At 42.4% G+C, this 19,567-nt stretch overlaps 1 protein-coding gene across 1 annotated transcript in view; it reads right to left on the reverse strand.

Annotated features, from left to right (window-relative positions):
- SPTBN1 (spectrin beta, non-erythrocytic 1) overlaps positions 1 to 18,492 on the reverse strand; it is a 212,223-nt gene extending 193,731 nt beyond the window's left edge. The window contains exon 1 of the mRNA XM_055242815.2: positions 18,277 to 18,492. The gene's annotated coding sequence lies outside the window, so the exon portion shown is untranslated. The remainder of the gene's footprint in view (positions 1 to 18,276) is intronic.
- Between the last annotated feature and the right edge of the window lie 1,075 nt (positions 18,493 to 19,567).

Genomic DNA, 19,567 nt, shown 5'->3' on the forward strand with positions numbered 1-19,567 from the left:
AAACAGCTCTGAGACAAAAGCAAAAATCACAAGGAATCTCATCCATTCTCCCCTCCCCCCAAAACCTTAATATTTGTAGTATTTCCTTATCCCTTTTGTATATTTTTCTACATAGTTATGGTAATTCCATTTATATAATCTTGTGTTCTGCTTTTTCTCCCTATGTTAAAAACCTTCCCATGTTATTAGAAGGTTTTCCATAATAATATTAAAGTTTTTATTAATATAGTAAATAAATAATACTTACATATTTCCAGGCACTAGTCTAACTGCTTTACCTATAACTTATTTAATCCAACCAACCCTATATGGTCTGTACTATGATTATCCTGATCTTACTGATAAGGAAACTGAAACCGAGAAGGGTTAATGACTTGCTCAGGGTCACAAAGTGGGCCCATGGTGAAACCAGGTTTTAGACCCAGGCACCACAGCTCCACGGTCAGCACTTTTAACTACACACTGTATTGCCTCCAGAATATATAGTCCACCCTGTAACTTACCAATGATGGACATTTAGGTTATCACCACTTAAAAAAATCATAGTAATGTTAAAATAGACATCTTTATAGGCATCTGAAGCACTATTTTATCTAAGCCTACTCAGACAGCAAAACTTTTACCAGTTCAGCAAGTTCAATTTATTTTCAGCTAGCCAACAACAGCTGTAGAAACATCTAAAATGGCTAGCATTTCATACACCAACTCATTACTCCACCTACCAGTGGTATGAACTTCTATGTGGGCCTCACCTGTCCACCCCACTGCCATCTGCAGCAGACTCCAATGTTTCCATCTGCCTTCACACTGCAGAAGGAGCCAATTAAAACCCTGGGTCTGTCTGAGTGTGCATCCCCCAGTAGATATAAGCAAATTCCACAGATTTTTTATGTCTGGAATATTTTAAATGCTAAGCTTATTTGTTCCTAGTCCTATAAGCTTGTGCCAGTACAAGGCATACAGACGAGGAGAGATAACATCCCATATGCATGTGTAAAATTTAAAATGAATGTTTTTCTAATTCAGACGATAATCCAGAAAAGGAACATTTCAGTATTTAACTTTTTGCCTGCTTATCGTATAATGAATGACTGAATTCTCTTGCAAGGTTAAAGGAATACACACTCTAAATTAATAGATGGTGGGAGGTGAAAACTATCCAAAATATATTTTCACATGAGGGGATCAGATAATGGTATGCTAAGTAAAAAGGAAATGGTGGCCTGTAGTTCACCTCTCCTCAATTCAATTTACCAGTTCAGTTATCCAAGGATGTGTGTGTATGTGTGTGTGTGTGTGTGTGTTTGTGTGTGTGTTTAAAAAAAAAATAAAAAAAACAACTGGAGATGTCCAATAAAAGGGAAAAGCAAAAACAGAATTTTGATACTTTAGAAGTCATAGGCTCAATAAAGAAATTTTCCAACATGGCAACAATGCCATATAGAATTCATTTGCCATCTAAAAGTGAAAAGATCAATACATCTAAAAGAAGCTGCCCACACACGCATTTTCCAAGAAATATTTTTCTATGTTATAAAAACACAAAATATGGGTTTTAACATATTCTAAAAACATACCCCAAATAACCTCAATTCTATTGACCAAAAAGTATACTAATTACAAATTATAAATCTCTGTATAAGGCACTTACATAGAACCAGAAATAATGTTTCTATACAAGGAGAGGACCTCTAAAATACATGTAAAATACAGAAAGTGACAAAGCAAAATTCAAGACTTATGCATATGAAGACAGTGAAACAAAAGAAACAAAGCCATTTTCAGGATACGCTACAGAGCTATGAAATTATCACAATTAGTCTCAATCTAAACGTCTAAAGGACTTTAAGTCATGGGATAATTAACATGTCTGTTAATATCTTTTAGGAAATCTTTCAGTACAGAAACTTGGTGTGTATTTAAGCCTCTCAAAATAAAGTTAACTCACTGTTTCCATCTACTATTTAACATATAACTCACTGTTTTCATCTGCTATTTAACATATAAATCCTGGAAATTCCTAGTTTACTTCCACTCATTAACCCAAATACTGCATTTTTAAAAATGTCATCTTCAGAGCACCCAAACTAATTGGCTGTTTAGATTAGTCCCACAGGCAGCCCCAGCCCCACCCGGGTACCCACACCCCCTGCAACCTTGATCACATCACCATCAGGCTCAAGTCTGTACAGGACCCATTCCAAAGACCATTCCCAACCCCCCCTGTTTTTACCACTCTGACTTAAAAAACAAGCCTTTGGGCCGGGCACGGTGGCTCACGCCTGTAATCCCAGCCACTCTGGGAGGCCGAGGCGGGCGGATCACTAGGTTAGGAGATCGAGACCATCCTGGCTAACACGGTGAAACCCTGTCTCTACTAAAAATACAAAAAATTAGCTGGGCGTGGTGGCAGGCGCCTGTAGTCCCAGCTACTCGGGAGGCTGAGGCAGGAGAAGGGCATGAACCTGGGAGGTGGAGCCTGCAGTGAGCCGAGATCGCGCCACTGCACTCCAACCTGGGCGACAGAGCGAGACTCCATCTCAAAACAAAAACAAAAACAAAAAATAAGCCTTTCTATTGAAAAAAATTGAAAGACTACAGTTAGACAGTAAATTAATTACAAACAAGAACTAAGTACTGCAGACAAACTACCAATGAACTTACTAAGAATTCTGTCTAAAAGTGAATCAGCTAAGACAAGATTCCATAGGAAACTAACCAATGTCTCTGACTCTGCCTCTCTAATGTGTTAGTGTTCAAACATCAATAATTCCTTTCCAAAAGCCTACCAAACATAAAATATAGGACTTTAAAAAAAAAACTTCAGGCCGGGCACAGTGGCTCATGCCTGTAATCCCAGCACTTTGGGAGGCCCAGGCGGGCGGATTACGAAGTCAAGAGATCGAGACCATCCAGGCTAACATGGTGAAACCCCGTCTCTAGTAAAAATACAAAAAATTAGCCGGGCGTGATGGTGGGTGCCTGTAGTCCCAGCTACTCAGGAGGCTGAGGCAGGAGAATGGTGTGAACCCGGGAGGCAGAGCTTGCAGTGAGCCAAGATCGCGCCACTGCACTCTGGCCTGGTCGACAGAGCGAGACTCAGTCTCAAAAAAAAAAAAAAACAAAACTTCAGGGCCCCAGTTTTTATCCAAACTACAAACACTATATATTCTGCAGTGAGTTGGGTGAGCAGGGCAGAAGAACTACAAGTGAAGTTTCCAATAACGTGCTAATAATTAGTCCAGTAAAATCATTCAAGATAAGATGTTATAGAGAATTATCTTCTTCATATGCTCATAATATGTTTTAAGACAGTTGGAACAGCAAAAAAAATAAACATCGATAAAAAAGAGGAAAGCACCTCTTGGTAACACATTCAGAGGAGCAATTTTGCTCAAAAGAAATGCCAAGTTTCAAGATATTTGTTAACCTGCAGCTATTTTAAGGCAGGCCAAGGCTGCATTAGTGCTTGTCATACAGCTTGCTCCCAACCTCTTGGCAGTTCTCCAACACATTCCAACATTTGATGCACAGCCTTGCTGGAATCACGTCCCACTTATCTCTAAAGACAACCAAGTAAGATGTTGCCCCATTACACAACCAACCTGCCATTTATTCCCATCAGGTCACTTCGCACAATGCCTGACTGAAAAAAAAAAATCAGACCACCATCTGAGTGAATGGAGCTTAGTCCAAAAGATACAACTCACACTCAGCCAAAAAACATGTATCAGAAAACTGCTCAAACTGGGGAGAAATGTCATGCCTTACTGCCCAAAGAAAGGTTAAGCACTCACCAAGTAAGGAAGGAGAACTGATACCAAGGGAAATGAGCAAGATCAACTAAAGATGGTAAACCTTAGAACCTTAGTTATGCCACCACTGCCTACATTCTGTTCTTTTTGTTTGTTTTTGTAGAGACCAGGTCTCACCATGTTGCCCAAGCTGGTCTCAAACTCCTGGGCTCAAGCAATTTTCCCACCTTGGCCTCCAAAAGTGGTGGGATTACAGGCATGAGCTGCCCCACCCAACCCCTACATTTTGAAGATTATTAATTGAGTACATTCTAAAGCAGGGGTGTCTAATCTTTTGGCATCCCTGGGCCACACAGGAAGAAGAATTCGTGTCTTGGGCCACACATAAAATAAAACACTAATGATAGCTAATGAGCTATAAGTATCACAAAAAAAATCTCATAATGTTTTAAGAAAGTTTACAAATTTGTGTTGGGCCGCATTCAAAGGCCGTAGGTTGGACAAGCTTGTTCTAAAGGATAATCTCAGTATTTAATGAGCCTCATTAACTCTGCAAAAAGAACAGTGTGGGGTTTGAGACAGGTTCTTTCTACTCTGCACAGGCTAGTCTTGAAGCCCTGGGCTCAAGCGATCCTCCCACGTCAGCCTCTCAAGTGGCTAGGATTACAGGCACATGCCACCCTGTTCAGGTGAACAGAACAATTTAACATAGCAATACATCCTCTAAAAGTCAGTGTACTCTCTAGTTGTTAATATTTGGCAAAAACAAAAAAAGCCCTCTTCAGAAACAAAATGGAATGTTTTTTGAAGCCATTCAAATGCTGCTACATTCCATTCTTGCTAAAAAACATATTTAATTAGCACATTTGAGCCTCATGCTCTGCACAGCTGCACAACATTCCAGAGATAGGCCAGCTACTGATACACTCTTTACATGAAATACCACTGACTTTAAAAGTTGAGGAGACTGAGAAGCAGTTCTCAAGTATGACTCACCAAAGATATGTTTATTTCATGTGAACAAAGTTTCCTTTAACAAGAGTGTAGTCCAGTGGAAATACATACTATAATTAAGAATAAAAAATGCATGTACACATATACCAATAAAATATTTCTTCACAGCCAGAAAAATATATATAAAAAATTCCACTGACAGACAAGAATAGTCTCCCTTTGAAACAAGACAATACATCAGCCTTCTCTCTAATTAAACTTTTACCTTTTACGAATTAAGCAAGATTTCTAGAACTAGGATGAAACCTATGTCAGAAACACACACTTCGAAGGCAAAATAGGCCTTTCAAAATAAGAAATCATCCTGATTATCAGGGAAACTCGGGATTTCCTTTAGCAGTGGGTGTTGATTTAAAAACAAGCAAACAGACAAAAACCTACCTTTAAAACAGAGAATGAAACACAGGATGTGTGCTGGTTTCTTTCCTTCCGAAATGGCAGGCAAATCTCTTTGCTCCAGGCTAGAGGCACTTCCCCAACTCCACCCCAGGAGATAAATTGGGTATTTAGGGACAACTGGCAGCAAAGACTTGTCAACCTTGCTGTGAGAAGGACCAGGCCCCTCTCAGAGAAGTCACCTGACTGATATCTCTGACCACAACTCATCTCCCAAAATAGTGACAGGTATTCTCATCTGCTCAGAGGACCGGCTAAGGCCACATTCCAGCCCCCTACCCTCCTCTAACCTAGGCCACTGGGACCACTCTGGGCACTGCCTGGTCTTGTTGCCATCCCAAGTGTCAAGACCTAACATTTGCAGCTGCTTCAAGATCAAGTTGAGACTCCTACACCAGGCTTCAGGCAGCTCAGGCACAGTAACCATCAAGCATTTCCCTTGATGGGCTTTGGCCACCTGCAAACAAAATGATTCCCATCAGGTTAGGAGTTTCAGAAGAATCCCTTAGTTGGAGAAAGTCCACCTAGCCTAGCTCAGATTTTTCCCTCTTAACTGTGAAAAGGGCCAACACTGACCTTTAGTGTTTAAACCCCAGAAGAAGGCCATTTGTCACTTTTCCTTGGGGCCCATTACCCAAACGAGACTAACAGCAACCCCCAAGTTTCTAAAGGAAATTGCTGGAAAGAGCTTTTTTTACCTTCCAATGAAATATTTCTCCCCTCTTCCCACTCCCTCTTTTCCTTCAGCAGATGCAGAAGCCATTTTGGCACCTTCCTCAGAAAGAAGCCGAATACTAGAGTTAAGGCAACAAACGCCGGCAAGTCACCTCCATCCATCTGATGTCCTAAAGGCTTAAAGAACTGGCTTGCATAATCAAATATAAATAACGCTTTTTCTTCTTGAAACGATCCTAAATCCCAAGATAGAATTTTAAAGAATCCAGCTAATACAAAGACCCCAAGAAAGCTGAGCTCTAGTATATGCTTTCATCAGTTACAACCAAATCCAGCCCAGTAAAATTTATTACACTTAAAACCAAGATTATAATAACCACATCCATTCCACTGCGACACATTATGGGATAGCTGTTTCAAAGACTCTGAAATCAGAAGACAAAAGTAAAATCAGATGTTGTCCGAAGCATATGGAGATGTCTCTCAGGGGAATTAATGCAACTGTGATGGGAATTCCCTTCAGAACAAAACAGAAAGCACATTATCTAATGAGAACTTTATTTCTGGTATTTTTCCATTGTAAAAAGACATTATTCAGAAAAGAGAAATAGCTATAATAAAGAAATTTTTGAATTCTTTCTTCCTTTCCATTTTTCTTTAACATTCCACCCCTAAAACAGCTCAGGGCAACAGATAGTGTTCATGCTATAGCTTTAACTATAGACCAGTCATTAGATTTTATGTTTTGCTATGCAACATGCATAAGCTGCAAGAGTGCTGAACATCATCATGTCACTATACAGACTGTCAAAACTCTACATCTTCAGTTTAAGATTTGAGGATTGGCCCTTAATATATATTTGTGAGATGAAGAAATATGCACAGACAAAAAAAGGCTTAAAAGAGGAACACTAAAATAAATAAATAAATATATATATATATATATACACACACACACACACACACACTTTTTTTTTTTTTTTAATTTGAGACAGAGTCTCACTCTGTCACCCAGGCTGGAGTGCAATGGTGCGGTCTCAGCTCACTGCAACCTCCGCCACCTGAGTTCAAGCGATTCTCCTGCCTCAGCCTCACAAGTAGCTGGGACTAGGGGTGCCCACCACCACACCCAGCTAATTTTTGTATTTTTAGTAGAGACAAGGTTTCACTATGTTGGCCAGGCTTGTCTCAAACTCCTGACCTCATGATCCACCCGCCTCGGCCTCCCAAAGTGCTGGGATTAGAGGCGTGAGCCACCGCACCCAGCTGAGAAACACTAAAATATTAACTGTATGTTTCTAGGGTCATGTAGTATCTAGTGATTTTAATTTTCTTCTTTGTATTCATCTTTAGTTTCCATATGATCTAAAATAAACATCTATTATTTCAGTAATAAAAAGATACCTTAAAAATACTTTTGTATTTTTGTTATGACGATTTTACACTAACTTATGCCTTTATGATGGTATATATTCTTCATAAGCCATTCAAAACACCACATATACTATGTGTATTAGCAGACATTGCAAAAAAAAATCAGGGATTCTAAAGTGGTAAAAATACAAAGAATACTTTAATTTTTAAGACTATTGTAATCACTATAAAAACACTCCTGGCCAGGTGCAGTGGCTCACGCCTGTAATCCCGAACTTTGGGAGGCTGAGGATGGTGGATCAATTGAGGTCAGGAGTTCGAGACCACTCTGGCCAACATGGTGAAACCCATCTCTACTAAAAATACAAAAATTAGCTGGGCATGGTGGCAGGTGCCAGCTACTCGGGAGGCTGAGGCAGGAGAATCGCTTGAACCTGGGAGGCGGAGGTTGCAGTGAGCCGAGATCGCACCATTGCACTCCAGCCTGGCGGACAAGAGAAGACTTCGTCTCCAACAACAACAACAGAAAAGCACTCCTATATTTACAGGTTTCAAAATGCCATGGAAAATGTTTAAACACCAGAGATCAAAATAAATAACATTGTTTTAAGGAAGAATCTAGGTTTTCCTTCCCATTCAAGTAAATAAGATAAAGAGAAAAAAGCCTCCACCCCCAAAAAAATGCCCTATCCCTATCCTAGCCCAAGACTTTACAGCTGGTGAAGAACATTCCAGAAAAATGTGCAGCCCTTCAACATTTATATTTGGCCTTGAGGCAAACACACTAGAACAAAATGTATCCCTGAAACAGCCACCCAAGAGTACTGAAGGGAAACGAAACTTCACCCAGAGCCAAAGGCAGTGGCCATTAGTGGCTGATTCCTTCTGGACAATGTTTCTGTCAGGCGCTCTCGCGGCCCAGTTCCTACAGCTTTTCCCACACTCTGCAGAAGTAATGAACTGCCAAGGCTGTAACAAAAATGAACATTTAAACAAGGAATGAAAAGATCTTTTAAAAATTTCAGTGTTCTTTATATCTTCATTATTAATACTGCTTTTCAGTAAGCTTGGTAGAAAAAAATTGAACAGCAGAAAGTATATGTAGCTGATTAATCATTTGATTAGTTTGTATCCAGCTAAAATGAGGTTTGGTCTGAACTGTTAGGATATTTTTGATAAAGAGCAAGAATTTATTATTTCCCAAAACTTAGAATATACAAAGAGAAATATACAGAGATGAAATCTTCTGCAATTCCATTACCCAAGATAACCACCGTTAATAGGCTCATGAACTTTCTAAGAATAAACATACTTAATTACACATTGAACACACATACCTCAAAGGAATAAATTCTGTTGTACTTATATATCATTCTAAATTTCATACTAATTGATCTATTGGGTAAAAATCTATAGTTATGTTCTCATACATATTTTACTGCCTAACTAGTGGTTTCAAATTTGTATATTAAAGATCAGAACTAACAGGGCATTCTCGATTCTAGAGCAGAGATATTAAAATGGTTCTAAAAATCACTCAGATGTATACTCTCACAGTTGAGAGTTTCTTAAGAATGGAAGTATGACTCCTATAAACAAGGGTCAGTTTTAAAGCAATCTTGATAAGATCTTATTTTCATATGTCAAAGCACAATTAATCCTGAAAGCTTCTTCAAACAACCACTCAGTTAAAGCTGATGACAGAAAAAATACAAAATTAATGGAAATTCATTAATTTTTGTAAGCTACATTTTACAAAGTACCAACACACTTAGAGATTTGGACCATAAAACAGAAAGTACTATTCCCTCCCAAACATTTCCTCCACTGGCTAAGGACAACTTGACTCATTCATGGGACTCATTTTCAAAATACTGTTTCTATAAAATTCCCCATTTAAAAAGTTTTAAAATAGCCTTGTGCCTCCCTTCATGGTAGAGATTACACAATCAAACACACACATCTCTCTCCTATGTGTGTGAGATATACATATATATGAGATAAACATGATATGTATGCATCATATATGTATATATACAAAAATATAACATTGCACAAGAATTTCTTTTCATACAAAAAAAGGAAGAATATTAAAATTAGTTCCTCTCAATCTTAGCCTACAACCATTCACTGAAAGTAAATCTAAATCTGAAGTGATTTTTATTTTAAAATGCTCACTTGGAATTTTATCTTCATTTCTGACCAATTCCAATGAAACATGATGGTCTAATGGTTACAAACTAGCTCCAGCAGCAGTGTTTAGGTTTCCACGAGTGAGAACATGCACGCCATGGAATTCCACTGCTCTGCACTCAAGTGTGGAGATTGGAAATACCAAAGAACCCTGGTCCTCTGCTCTTTTTAAGCTGCCTAGGTTAGTGTAGAGAATTAATACATTTGAATACACTAATTTATCTCACACCTATACCCTTAAGATGCTAACTTACACATTGTATCACTGCTCTTGGAAAACTGCAAAGAAGGACAGATACAACAATCGCTGGATTTAAAACTATTTCTTAATAATGATCTACAATTGGACAGATTTACTTTTTTCTTTCCTTTTTAAAAATTAGAATTTTTAAAGTGTTGATTGCTTTTTTGATTATTAAAAAATGGTGCCCAAGGCTGGGCACGGTGGCTCACATTTGTAATCCCAACACTTTGGGAGGCCAAGACAGGCAGATCACTTGAGCTCAGCAGTTCAAGACCAGCGTGGGCAACACAGTGAAACCCCATCTCTATAAAAAAATTTAAGTTTTAAAAATTAGCCCTGTGTGGTGGTACACGCCTGCAACTACTTGGGAGGCTAAGGCAGGAGGATCGCTTGAACCCAGGAGGTCAAGGCTGCAGTGAGCCATGTTCGTGCCACTGCACTCCAGCCTGGGCAACAGAATAAGACTCTGTCTCAAACAAAACAAAATAAAACAAAAAAAAGTTCCTCAAACAAACCAAAAAAAAATGGTCCTCATGGTCATCTATTATATTATTTACTGTATTCTTCTCTACCATGAAATATTTCAAAACTCAAAAAGAGAAACATTAAGTCATGGGAATTTCCTTTCATACAAGAGAGGAAATCACCCATCAACCTACCATCCAAAGCAAATCATTAACATTTTAACGTATTTCCTTCCAGTCTTTTACTTAATACAGTAAAACTAGGATTATAGTACACTATACAGTTTTGCATCCAGATATTTCCACTAACCCCTGTATTATCAGCATCTTCCCATCTCAGTAATATTCTTCCAAACCATTATTTTAAGCACTACATTGAATTCTACCCTACAGTTGCGCCATAATTTATTTGATTATGCTCCATTAAAAAACATTTCTCCTTTTCTCTATTAATGTTGCCAAGAAAATCCTTGTTTAAAAACTTGTCCTTATTTTTAATTGTTTTTTTAGGCTACCAAGCTACGTGTGAGATTTCAGTTCAAGAGGTATAAGCATTTACGGCTTCTGTTACATATACATAACCCAACTGTTTTCCTCTAAGTTTTTATTAATCAAAATATGCTCTCAACAGGTGATGCAGAGCTCCCATCTCACAGCAGCCCAGAGCATATCATCTATCCATTAAGTGGAAAAATTAATTGATTATTTTAGTCTGTATTTCATACACTGGTAAATTTGAACTTACAGTTATCGACCTCCTTGATTTCTTCTTTTATAAACTCATATCCTTTCCTTAGCTACTAAGGCTTTAGCATTTTACTGTTTGTTTAAAAAATACGTATATATAAATCAGATTTTCCTTTCCTATTATTTTGACATGATGTATAGGAACATGTTTAATATAGATGGAACTTAGCATTATTTATCTAAATGATTGTTATTTGCTAGAATGTACCTTTTCTAAACAAATCAAACTGCTTATTTGAAAGAAAGCATAATATTAAGTCAAACTAAGCAAAAATTCCACATTTTATAATCATTAAAATTTATTGTGATGAGCGCTGAATTACCTCATTTGGCTTTAATAATCCTATGTGGTAGGTATTCTCATTACGACTATTTTACAGATGAAGATGTTGAGGGACACAAAGAAGTCTAGGCAGTTTGCCCAAGGTCACTTAGTGTGTGAGCAAGGTGGGTGGGTTGTGTAACTAAAGAGCCTGAAGCTTGGGACCCAGGGCCCCTCCATCCAAAGCCTCCCATCAGCCTCTCTAGCCATGACCTCTCTCCAACTCCACTGAGGGTTGTGCTGGAACCTCAAACTCAAACATGTTTAAAGCAAAACTGATACTCTTCCCAATCAAATATCCAATCATGCACTTGACTTGGCTATTTGTCATCATCACCAAACATGCTCATTGTCATTATTCAAATTTGGAATCTTTATCACCTTAGCTTAGCTCCTCACCTACTAGGTCCACCTCTCATCCATCCTCCCATCCACCCACCCTACAAACAGCTTGGCATAGGATTGGGCCTTCACAACCATTTTCCCATCTCTCCTCTCCTTGTTCCCTTGGCCACCACTGTCACTTGCTCCCTTTACTTCCGGACCCCCAGTCACCTCTCTCCGTCTCCTTGCTTCTAGTTTCTTCCTGTCTCACTGTATTCTGAACACTGCCAAGGTGAAGAGTTTCTCAAGTATCTTATAATCACAGAATTTAGAAGTGTACAGGAGCTTAAAAACTGAATGCCAGATTTAATCGAGTGGTAGTTACTGCCTAGAACACCATGTCAAGAATATGACTGAGACTATCTCAGCTCAGTGGAAAAAGAGTACCATTACTGATTTTTGAGGTCTGCCAGGAACAGAAGCGAGTGATGCCATGTGCCATGTTTTAACCCCTACTATAATTTCATCTAAGTCTTCCATTTTATAAAATTAAATCTGAGACCAGAGGGTTAAAGGTTTGCCAAAGCCACACATCCAGCCTGTAAAAGGTATTTTACCTTCTGTGTATGGTACATAAAATATATTCCATATACTAGAGTATACAGTCCTTTGATTCAGGAACTAATTCTTATTCAACTTTAAGCCAGTCCACAAAACCTAACAACTTCAAGTCCTGGCAAGATAATGTATCCAATAATTATTCATTAAATAAAAAACAATATTACAAAGTAATCTCAGAGTAGCAGCAAAGGGAGATCATTAATACTATAAATGCTTAATGGTCAAAAGTACTGTGTACAAATAAATGTAATTATATCACTTTCGAGAACCGGAATCTAAACTGATAAGGGTTTCTAGTAAGTGGTCTCTTCAGACTGTATTAATCAATATATAAATGCCATTGGTAATGCAGCCTTTTAAAAAATAAAAGTTAGAATAAGCCATTTAATAGCTCTCCTGACATAAAAATGTTTAGGTAGTTTTTGCAAAGCATACCAAAAGGGATCAGTGGGTCATAGTGCTTAGGCAGTCCCAATAGAAAGGAAAGAATTGTTATCAACTAAATAGGTACTAAGTGCCTGGAACTGTACACTGCTGTCTCATAACTAAGAGAAACTAATATGATTTCAATTTTTCCAATGAGGAAACTGTGGTCTTGAGTAACTAACTAGCTCAAGGCCAGTACCTAGTGGTAGCCATAAGGCTAGTATACAACACCATTAGGATTTGGGCCCAGAACCCGTTTGACTCCAAAATGAATGCTCTTTCCAAACAAAGGAAAACTTTTCTGCAATAACAAAATTATCCTCACAAACTTTAAAGGACAAAATACTGATTATGATTCTGCTAAATTACAAATAACGGATCATCAAAAGAAATCACAAATTCGAGTTAAGAAAAAAAACACAAGCTGAGAAGTAATTGTCGCAAGACATGTAATCCACAAAGGATTAGTAGTAATCTACATATAGAACTACAAATCAATAAGATAAGTGGGTAAAAGACTGAACAGGTACTTCACAAAAGGAAGAACCCAAATGGTTAATAATGTAAACAGACATTCAACCTCAATAATCAGAGAAACTGTAAATAAAAATCACAGTGAGATAACGTTTCACTGGACAAGATTTTCAAGCCTGGTATGTGAAGCACTGGCAAGGCTGTGGAACAACTGTAACACTTACGGCTAGTGGGAACACGATCAACAAAATCACTTTGTAAAAAACAGTTCTACATTCTCTACTAAGGCTGATGATGCACATGCCCTATGATACAGAAAATTTCATTCCCTAGAGACAGCAAATGGGTGTGTGTGCCTCCACATATGTACCAAGAGCCGTGTACAAAAACCACTCACAGCAACCCTTTCACAATAGCAAAAAAACTGGAATCAATCCAAATCTCCATCTAGAGTACAATGAATAAATAAATCACGGTAGAATACTATACAGCAGGTGAAACTGAATGAAATACAGCCCTGAAATGGATAAACCTTGGGAATAGAATGTTAATCTAAATATGTGAGTCAGAAGAATACATAAAGTATAATTTTATTGATATAAAGTTCAAAATCATACACAATCAAGATTTTTTAAAAAGTATAAACCATAAAGAAGGGAATGACAAGCAAAAAATCAAAGATAGGGATAGTTTCAGATGGGATGATGGAGGTGGGCTCTGAATGCATAAGGCTCTTCCTGAACTAGCTGGTGGCTGCCTGAGTGTCCATTGGTTTATGATTCTTTTTATTTTTTTGAGACAGAGTCTCACTCTGTCACCCAGGTTGGAATTCAGTGGCGCAATCTTGGCTCACTGCAACCTCTGCCTCCCCAGTTCAACTGATTCTGTTGCCTCAGCCTCCCGAGTAGCTGGGAATTACAGGCGCCTGCCACCATGCCCAGATAATTTTTGCATTTTTAGTAGAAATGGGGTTTCACCATGTTGGCCAGGCTGGTCTTGAACTCCTGACCTCAAGTGATCCGCCCCCCTCGGCATCCCAAAGTGCTGGGATTACAGGCGTGAGCCACTGCACCCAGCTGGTTTACGATTCTTTAACATATATTTTAGGAACATTATTTTGTACCTACCAATTACTTGATTCAGAAAACAACTCTAAGAAAAGACTGGACGAGAGGGCAGCACATTGACTATATCAGATGGCAGACATCAAGACGCCAGAGCAGAGGGAGGAGAGGGGACCGTTTGCTCGGGGGTTAGCTTCCTAGGCTCCAGCTCCGACGTCTCAAAACCAACGTTTTCTTCTTCCAGAGGGGAAAAAACTGTTTCTCAACTTTAGAGGTGTTTTACAAAACAACCTAAAACACTGATTAATCTAAATAAACCACGGTATATAGGACTCTTCCACCAAGAATTAAAGAACAGCTTTATAAAATAATTTTGTATTAAACAAATAATTTACAGTGAGAGCCTCACTTTTGTCACCACCATCAAGAAAAAAATGTGCTGATACTTCAGCAAAAGAAAGGAAAATTCAAGAAGGAAACTTTTGATATTGAGGTCCCTTTGCTGAAGGAACAGAATAGTTTCTTCATTTAATGTGCATATAACTCACTTAAAGGTCTTGTTAAAATGCTGATTCTGACTGGCTGAGTTCAGAGTGGGGCCTAAGAATCTGCATTTGTAACAAGCTTCCAGGCGATTCCAATGTTGAAGATCCGTGAACCTCACTATGATAGCAAAGGACATTATGAAAATGCCTTCTCCAGAGATGTTTAAAAATAGAAACACAGGTATATCTAATTGGTGTAATTTCCTTTAACCACTGAGTAGAAAAAAAATTGATGCTGTTATTACCACACAATAAAAATTTAAATATAATTACAAGTGCTACCAGAAAAATTAGAGTACTAAACTAGGTCTTTTGCAAAGAAAAGATGCCCTGAGAAAAAGCAAAGACTGAAAGCTTACAAGAAAAACCCATGAGATGCTTTACTCACTTTCACAGACCTACAAAGTTCATTCTTCTAACAGGGGTAGTTAGCCCCTTCCTTATGGAAGAATGGTTTGCATTCCCAATAATGAAGTGAAAGAAACCAGGGCTACCATTAAATAAATCCCAATTATAATGAAGATACTGGTTACGGTGCAACATAATTAAAGGAGCATCACGTCATTGCACGTAAAAAAAATTAGGCTTTAAAATGTTCTATAAGAATATGCTATTAAAAAGAAAAGCTTAAAATTATTTCGACAAAATCCACACTGAATGATTTCCACTAATCATGTCTATGTTTAGTAGTAGTAAAATCCCTCCACGTCGAAATAGTACTTTCACATGTAAAGTCATACATTCAAACATCAAGACAAAGCAACCACTCTACAAACCCTTCCAGGAAACTCTGCCAATGCCAAGCCTCTGCTCAGGATGTGTCACAAGTAGAGGGAGGTCTTCTCATTTGCTCTACAACATCACAGATATTTGTTACTAGTCTTGCCCAAGAGAAGTTCTTCACAGAAAACCTCAACTGTGGGAGACGACCTAGTGACAGCAGTTCCTTCACTGCCCAATACTTCTCTTAGATGAAGGTTTTGGTCACTCCAGCAATGACAGAGCTACAAAGAGCTTAACCCAACAGAATTCTGCACCTGGTGTGTAAGTCAGAACAGCTAAACCTCCTGTGACATCAACACAGGATATTTCTTACAACAAAGTAATTCCAAAACGTCTGGATGATCCATGGGAACAACATTCATAAAAATCTGTACGCAATACAATTTTATACAACCAGCACAAAAAGTCCCATATTTTAATGGCTCTCTATTAGAGAAACTCAAAATAATGCACATACACCACACAATGTACATGCAGTTCTATTCTGCAGAGCCACATGAAATCAAAAGCCACTAACTTGGATTCATTAGAAATATTTAAAAATACAAGCAGGCACGCCCTTGGCTTGCAAACACTGACCTTCCCTTCCAACTAGCATACTGAAATTTCCTTTTTCACCTACACATTTTAGGAAAGCCTGGGTTGACATTTGAAATACATCCCATTTGCCATCCCACACTGAATAAATGAATTATAGAGATGGCATTTAGGAGGGAAATTCCCTGTGTCCCGGCCGAGACTAAACATGAGAACACTGGGAACCATCTCATTCTGACTAGATGCCAGTCTGCCCTTCTCCACCCTCTCCCCAATCACAGCTTTGAAAAATATGTATACAAAAAATACATATAAACAAACACAAATGCAGTCAGTTACTGTCATAATCCCATTAGTTACGCCTGGACACTTAACTCGGCTATCTGAATCAACAGAAATCTGAACACCAATTTACCCTCCATCATGACACTCATACACCTAATAATCCTTAATAAAGCACCCAAATAATGCAATTGTACTTGACTTAGAAAAAGCAAACGATGAAAACAAAACAAATACAGGCTAAAAGAATCATTTACTATCCATTAAAAAACATATAAATTCCTTTTAAAACAACCTACTGAATTTTAATATACTTACAGATGTCTTAGTGACATAAAAACTAAAATACATTAATCATTTCATTTAAAAATGGTTTCCTACAGAAAAAATGCACACTTGGTATCAACCGAAGACAGACGAGGTACTGTAATGTCACAGTTGTGAAGATCCAATTAATAAACACCAACTTTTCACGTAGAAAGAAATTAATGCATAGCTGGGTTGTGGTTACAGATTATGGATGATCCACAGAAAAACGCTGCGACTCCCCACACTGCAACATTGCCTCCGCACACCACTGGGCCTAGACCTTCCTGCAGCCCCTCCCTATGGCTCAGGTCCCCTGGTCGCAGATCAGATTCCGATCCGCATCCGCAGGCCGGCTCCCCTCTGCCTGCACTGGTGCTGCAGGGCGCCCCTCCAGCAGAGCGCAGTCCAACAAGAGGTGCAGGAAGGATCATCCCAAAAGAAAAGACTCTCCCCTGCTCACACCTAGGTGACCTGGTCCTCCTGACGCCACATCCAGCAGCAGCTGCAGGACAAGGTAGCAGCAGCTCCAGGCCTCGGCTAAGGGCAGCCCCGGGCCTGGGTGGGGCCGGGCGGGGGCCGCAGGCGCCGAGCGGCCGTGCCAAGCCCCGCCAGCGAGAACCAAGGAAGCTGCGATACTGCTGCATTGTGCTGCATCACGGCGAGGGCACCGTGAGCCATCCATCTTGCCAAAAAAACCACATCCCCGCCCAAATAAACCCCACCGAATTCAATTTTCTGCTCCGCCGAAGCACCCCCACACGCACCCTGTCTTCATTTACTATCTGGCCTGGCTTTCGATTGGAAAAATAACGGACAGAGGTTTGCGTTCTGATCCCCACCCCCTCCCCATCTGATGGCAGCAGTTGGCACCTTTCCTATCACAAAAACAAAGAGAAGGCGCCCCCTAAAAGACGGCCGTGGGCGTGGTGTGGGGGGTGATGACGAGCCAGCCCACCTACCCAAAGCAGGCCCGGAGGGTCCCCGCGCTGAGACAAACCTGTTGAAGAGAGGGTGGCAGGAGCTGAAGGGCGGGCGCAGCGGCGGCTCTGCGCCCGGAGGCGGCTCACGCCCAGCCCTGGGAGAGTGGGGACGGCAGAAAAGGCGGGGGGGGGGGGGGCGGGCGCAGGAGGGTAGCGAGCGCGGGTGGCGGCGCGGGGCCGCCGCCTCCGGCTCAGCTGCAGGGCGGCGCAGCCGGGACCACGCCTGGCCGCATCCCCTGCACCGCTACGCGCAGAGCCCGGCCCTGTCACCGCCGCCCCCACTCCCCACCCGCGGGGCCACAGGGAGGGCACCTGAAAATAGACCCTCCGGCTGCCCGCTCCGCACCCACCTCCGCGCCGGGAGCCTCCGCGTCAGGGGCCGCCGCGCCCGGCTGCAGGGAGGCGGCGGCGAAGGCAGGGAGGAGGAATCGCCGCGCCGGGGCTGGGGCCGGACGGCAGCTGTGCGCACGGCGGGTCTGCTGCCGCCTCACCGCAGAGCCTGCCGCCCCTCGTCCCGCATCATCCGAGTACCAATGAGCACCCGCGACCCGGGCTCCCCGCGCCGCCCCCGCCCGGGCTCTGCAGCCTCCCTGCCCCCACGCAGCTCCCCGGGCGCAGGGCAGGCGGGCAGTGGCGTCCTCCGGCCCTGGGCCCGCGCCCCTCCTCCCGCCCGTCCGCCGCCGCGGAGCCCGATCGGGAGGCAGCCCCAGTGAGTTGGCATCTCCTTGCCTCGGGCCCCCTACCTACCTCCAGGGGATGGGGTGGGGGCGCCGGGGTCCCGTCCTCCTCCCGCTCCTCGGCGGCCGGGCGGGTGGGCCGGGAGGCGACTCCGCGGGTCTGTCCGCGGCTGGGGCCGGGGCTCACAGGACGGGACCAGTGGGCGCTGCTGCGCAGGGCTGCGCGCTCGCTCCGGGAGGAGAGGCGGCCGAGGGAGGGACTGGAGGAATCCGCAGCCTGCACGGCAACAGCTGCACTGATTCCGGGGGCTGGGCGGGAGCGCGGGGGGCGGGGGGAGGGCGCTCGCAGGGATGGGGCGAGGGGCGGGGAGAGGAGCGCGCGGGGCGGGCGCGCGCGCACGCGCACACACACACACCGCACACGCACTCCCGGACTCCCTCCCGGACTCCCTCCCGCACGCCCTCCGCCCTCCGCACTCCTCCCTCCCCACTCTCGCCCGCTCCCTCTGCTTCGCCCGCCCTCTCCGCCTGCCCCGAGCCCCGCAGCCGCCCATCCGGCGCTCGCTCGGCCAGGGAGCCGAGCCTCGGGCGCGTCCGCGTCCTCTCCAGCTGAGGCTCTTCCCGGGCGCAGCCCGGACCTCATCCTCCCAGCGGCGGGGACCGACCAGGCTGGCCGGGGCGGGGTGGGCACTGCTGCTGCCACTACCCGAGCAGGACAATAGGGGCTTTGTCCCCACAGCCGGAGAGGGCCAATTTCACGTTTAATTTGAGGCTAATTCGATTATCGCCATGGAAAGAGGCGGTCTAATTTTCTACGTGATTTGTGCAGCCTCTTTTCGCCCTTGATGTTGCGTTCGGAATGCTGGGGAGAGAGGGTATTTAGGGAGGTTTTGGAGCGTCACTTGCTTGGTTGGTTTGAGATGCAGGTGGTGATGCCTTATAGGTTCTGCCCAACTTGGAGAAGGGCGACGGCGACCTCTTCGTGGGAAACCTTGGGCGCTGGGGGGTGGGTGGTGGGGTCGTTCCTTTGTGAGGTTAATGTATTCTTTTGCAAATGCTTTTTCGCCCACCCTTTCGCTTTGGGTAGCTGGGAGCAGACCCTACAAGTGGTTCATCCAACTCCTGCCTTTCAGCGCAGGCTCCGCTCGAACCTGAGGCCAGGTGCCCTGCCTGCCCCAGTCACTCCCGAGAGAGGGGTCGTCCGGCCGCGGTGGAGGGCCCCGTGATGGCGTGGGGACTTGCGTTTTCCCCTATACGCATTCCCTGAAACGGAAACTAGACGTTTCCTCGAATTTTTGTCATGTGCCACTGCCCCTTCCCAGTCACCTGGTCTACCCCGTCAGCCCCTAAGTCTGTGAAGA

Source organism: Symphalangus syndactylus, chromosome 14, assembly GCF_028878055.3.
Source record: "Symphalangus syndactylus isolate Jambi chromosome 14, NHGRI_mSymSyn1-v2.1_pri, whole genome shotgun sequence".
NCBI lineage: Eukaryota > Metazoa > Chordata > Mammalia > Primates > Hylobatidae > Symphalangus > Symphalangus syndactylus.